This window comes from Oncorhynchus masou, unplaced genomic scaffold (genome assembly GCF_036934945.1).
Source record: "Oncorhynchus masou masou isolate Uvic2021 unplaced genomic scaffold, UVic_Omas_1.1 unplaced_scaffold_3274, whole genome shotgun sequence".
In the NCBI taxonomy this organism is placed as follows: domain Eukaryota; kingdom Metazoa; phylum Chordata; class Actinopteri; order Salmoniformes; family Salmonidae; genus Oncorhynchus; species Oncorhynchus masou.
The window spans coordinates 5,001-10,685 of NW_027009687.1; the positions used below are offsets into that span (position 1 = coordinate 5,001).

Here is a 5,685-nt window from a genome sequence, read left to right on the forward strand (position 1 = left end):
TATAGTGTTATAGTGTATATCACTGTGTGGTGTTATAGTGTATATCACTGTGTGGTGTTATAGTGTATATCACTGTGTGGTGTTATAGTGTATATCTATAGTGTTATAGTGTATATCACTGTGTGGTGTTATAGTGTATATCTATAGTGTTATAGTGTATATCTCTGTGTGGTGTTATAGTGTATATCTCTGTGTGGTGTTATAGTGTATATCTCTGTGTGGTGTTATAGTGTATATCTATAGTGTTATAGTGTATATCTCTGTGTGGTGTTATAGTGTATATCTCTGTGTGGTGTTATAGTGTATATCTATAGTGTTATAGTGTATATCTCTGTGTGGTGTTATAGTGTATATCTCTGTGTGGTGTTATGGTGTATATCTCTGTGTGGTGTTATAGTGTATATCTATAGTGTTATAGTGTATATCTATAGTGTTATAGTGTATATCTCTGTGTGGTGTTATAGTGTATATCACTGTGTGGTGTTATAGTGTATATCTATAGTGTTATAGTGTATATCTATAGTGTTATAGTGTATATCTCTGTGTGGTGTTATAGTGTATATCACTGTGTGGTGTTATAGTGTATATCTCTGTGTGGTGTTATAGTGTATATCTCTGTGTGGTGTTATAGTGTATATCTCTGTGTGGTGTTATAGTGTATATCTATAGTGTTATAGTGTATATCTCTGTGTGGTGTTATAGTGTATATCTCTGTGTGGTGTTATAGTGTATATCTCTGTGTGGTGTTATAGTGTATATCTATAGTGTTATAGTGTATATCTATAGTGTTATAGTGTATATCACTGTGTGGTGTTATAGTGTATATCTATAGTGTTATAGTGTATATCTCTGTGTGGTGTTATAGTGTATATCTATAGTGTTATAGTGTATATCACTGTGTGGTGTTATAGTGTATATCTCTGTGTGGTGTTATAGTGTATATCACTGTGTGGTGTTATAGTGTATATCTCTGTGTGGTGTTATAGTGTATATCACTGTGTGGTGTTATAGTGTATATCTCTGTGTGGTGTTATAGTGTATATCTATAGTGTTATAGTGTATATCTCTGTGTGGTGTTATAGTGTATATCTCTGTGTGGTGTTATAGTGTATATCACTGTGTGGTGTTATAGTGTATATCTCTGTGTGGTGTTATAGTGTATATCTATAGTGTTATAGTGTATATCTCTGTGTGGTGTTATAGTGTATATCACTGTGTGGTGTTATAGTGTATATCTCTGTGTATCAGGTTCCTACCAGAGCATTAAAGGCCCAAATGGACTCTACATCTGGAACACCATATAGGTATACACACACACACACACACACACACACACACACACACACACACACACATCACACACACACACACACACACACACACACACACATATCACACACACACATATCACACACACACCATATCTATACAACACACACACACCTATTTACTACCTTGGTAATGCCCACCAGGGTGAATGTTCCATGTTTCATTGTGGGGACTACCTTGGTAATGTGGGTGTTACCCTGGTAATGTGGGGACTACCTTGGTAATGTGGGGACTAACTTGGTATATGTGGGGACTACCTTGGTAATGTGGGAACTACCCTGGTAATGTGGGGACTGTATACCTTGGTAATGTGGGGACTAACTTGGTAATGTGGGGACTACCCTGGTAATGTGGGGACTATCCTGGTAATGTGGGGACTACCCTGGTAATGTGGTATATCTATGGACTACCTTGGTATTGTGGGGACTACCTTGGTAATGTGGGGACTAACTTATAATGTGGGGACTACCTTGGTATTGTGGGGACTACCTTGGTATTGTGGGGACTACCCTGGTAATGTGGGGACTACCTTGGTAATGTGGGGACTACCCTGGTAATGTGGGGACTACCCTGGTAATGTGGGGACTACCTTGGTATTGTGGGGACTACCTGGTAATGTGGGGACTACCTTGGTATTGTGGGGACTACCCTGGTAATGTGGGGACTACCTTGGTAATGTGGGGACTACCCTGGTAATGTGGGGACTACCTTGGTAATGTGGGGACTACCTTGGTAATGTGGGGACTACCTTGCTAATGTGGGGACTACCTTGCTAATGTGGGGACTACCTTGGGTAATGTGGGGACTACCTTGGTATTGTGGGGACTACCTTGGTAATGTGGGGACTACCCTGGTAATGTGGGGACTACCTTGCTAATGTGGGGACTACCCTGGTAATGGGGACTACCTTGGTATTGTGTGGGTGAGGACAACCTTGGTAATGTGGGGACTACCCTGGTAATGTGGGGACTACCCTGGTAATGTGTGGACTACCTTGGTAATGTGGGGACTACCTTGGTAATGTGGGGACTACCCTGGTAATGTGGGGACTACCCTGGTAATGTGGGGACTACCCTGGTAATGTGGGGACTACCCTGGTAATGTGGGGACTACCTTGGTATTGTGGGGACTACCTTGGTAATGTGGGGACTACCTTGGTAATGTGGGGACTACCTTGGTATATTGGGGACTACCCTGGTAATGTGGGGACTACCTTGGTATTGTGGGGACTACCTTGGTAATGTGGGGACTACCCTGGTGATGTGGGGACTACCTTGGTAATGTGGGGACTACCCTGGTAATGTGGGGACTACCTTGGTATTGTGGGGACTACCTTGGTATTGTGGGGACTACCTTGGTAATGTGGGGACTACCCTGGTAATGTGGGGACTACCTTGGTATTGTATTGAGGGACTACCTTGGTAATGTGGGGACTACCTTGTTATAGTAATGTGGGTACTACCTTGGTATTGTGGGGACTACCTTGGTAATGTGGGGACTACCCTTGTATAATGTGGGGACTACCTTGCTACTGTGGGGACTACCCTGGTAATGTAGGGACTACCTTGGTATTGTGGGGACTACCCTGGTAATGTGGGGACTACCTTGGTAATGTGGGGACTACCTTGGTAATGTGGGGACTACCCTGGTAATGTGGGGACTACCCTGGTATTGTGGAGACTACCTTGGTAATGTGGGGACTACCTTGGTAATGTGGGGACTACCTTGGTAATGTGGGGACTACCCTGGTAATGTGGGGACTACCCTGGTATTGTGGGGACTACCCTGGTATTGTGGCGACTACCGATGGTAATGTGGGGACTACCTTGGTAATGTGGGGACTACCCTGGTATATTGGCGACTACCTTGGTAATGTGGGGACTACCTTGGTATTGTGGGGACTACCTTGGTATTGTGGGGACTACCTTGGTAATGTGGGGACTACCTTGGTAATGTGGGGACTACCTTGGTATTGTGGGGACTACCCTGGTAATGTGGGAACTACCTTGGTAATGTGGGGACTACCCTGGTAATGTGGGGACTACCCTGGTATATTGGCGACTACCTTGGTAATGTGGGGACTACCTTGGTAATGTGGGGACTACCTTTGTAATGTGGGGACTACCTTGGTAATGTGGGGACTGTTGGTATTGTGGGGACTACCTTGGTATTGTGGGGACTACCTTGGTAATGTGGGGACTACCCTGGTAATGTGGGGACTACCCTGGTATATTGGCGACTACCTTGGTAATGTGGGGACTACCTTGGTAATGTGGGGACTACCTTTGTAATGTGGGGACTACCTTGGTATATTGGGGACTACCCTGGTAATGTGGGGACTACCTTGGTATTGTGGGGACTACCTTGGTATTGTGGAGATGACCTTGGTAATGTGGGGACTACCTTGGTAATGTGGGGACTACCCTGGTAATGTGGGGACTACCTTGGTATTGTGGGGACTACCTTGGTAATGTGGGGACTACCTTGGTAATGTGGGGACTACCTTGGTATATTGGGGACTACCCTGGTAATGTGGGGACTACCTTGGTATTGTGGGGACTACCTTGGTAATGTGGGGACTACCTTGGTAATGTGGGGACTACCTTGGTATATTGGGGACTACCCTGGTAATGTGGGGACTACCCTGGTAATGTGGGGACTACCTTGGTATTGTGGGGACTACCTTGGTATTGTGGGGACTACCGAGGTAATGTGGGGACTACCGAGGTAATGTGGGGACTACCTCTGGTAATGTGGGGACTACCTTGGTAATGTGGGGACTACCTTGGTAATGTGGGGACCCTGGTAATGTGGGGACTACCTTGGTAATGTGGGGACTACCCTGGTAATGTGGGGACTACCTTGGTAATGTGGGGACTACCTTGGTATGGTGGGGACTACCCTGGTAATGTGGGGACTACCTTGGTATATTGGCGACTACCTAAGTAATGTGGGGCATACCTTGGTAAATTGGGGACTACCGAGGTAATGTGGGGCATACCTTGGTAATGACCCAGGAGAATGGTAATACACATCACACACACCACCTGACACCATCTCTTATCTCCTCCCCTCTCTCCTCTCCTCCCGTCTCCTCCTCTCCAACCTCTCTTCTCTCCTCCTCTCCTCTCCAACCTCTCTTCTCTGCCATCTCCTCCTCTCCTCTCCTCTCCAATCTCCTCCTCTCCCAGGAGAATCTCCAACCCCCTTCTCTCCCATCTCCTCCTCTCCTCTCCTCTCTCCCATCTCCTCCCTCCTCTCCCTCTCCAACCTCTCTTCTCCCCATCTCCTCCCCGTCTCCTCCTCTCCAACCTCTCTTCTCTGCCATCTCCTCCTCTCCTCTCCAACCTCTCTTCTCTGCCATCTCCTCCTCTCCTCTCCTCTCCAACCTCTCTTCTCTCCCATCTCCCCCTCTCCTCTCCTCTCCAACCTCTCTTCTCTCCCATCTCCTCCTCTCCTCTCCCATCTCCTCCTCTCCTCTCCTCTTCAACCTCTCTTCTCTCCCATCTCCTCCCGTCTCCTCCTCTCCAACCTCTCTTCTCTCCTCCTCTCCTTTCCAACCTCTCTTTTGCCATCTCCTCCTCTCCTCTCCAACCTCTCCTCTCTCCCTCCCTCTCATCTCTCCCATCTCCTCTCCTCTCTCCAACCTCTCTTCTCTCCCCTCTCCTCTCTTCTCTCCCATCTCCTCTCTCTCCCATCTCCTCCTCTCCTCCAGGGGTGTTTGGGTCGTTAGCCGTCCTGTGTTTCTTAGCAGCTGTCAGACATCATCGGTTAACGGAACGTGTCTCTAACTACCAGGAGACTCTTTTCCATTTCTCCATTCTGGATGAGCGACTGGATTGGTCCTTCTGGCTGGGCGTGGCCAGCGTCGCTACGCACGGTGTGGTGTGTGTGTCGTGGCAATGAGCCGGATCAAACTGCCCAAACCACAGAACAAGAAACAGTCCGAGCAGCCAACTGTCACCGCTGAAGTCCTCATGTACTGACACACACACACACGCTAGTGGGACATTATCTACAAGCCTGCTGTAATCTACACTACACTGGGTCTATCTACTGTCTATAGAAACTGTCATCTACACTGGGTCTATCTACTGTCTATAGTAACTGTAATCTACACTGGGTCCATCTACTGTCTATAGAAACTGTCATCTACACTAGGTCTATCTACTGTCTATAGTAACTGTCATCTACACTGGGTCTATCTACTGTCTATAGAAACTGTCATCTACACTGGGTCCATCTACTGTCTATAGTAACTGTCATCTACACTGGGTCCATCTACTGTCTATAGAAACTGTCATCTACACTGGGTCTATCTACTGTCTATAGTAACTGTCATCTACACTGGGTCCA

General features: G+C 46.7%; 1 pseudogene; it reads left to right on the plus strand.

Annotated features, from left to right (window-relative positions):
• LOC135534347 (clarin-2-like) overlaps nucleotides 1-5,315 on the plus strand; it is a 7,819-nt pseudogene extending 2,504 nt beyond the window's left edge.
• Nucleotides 5,316-5,685: the final 370 nt, after the last annotated feature.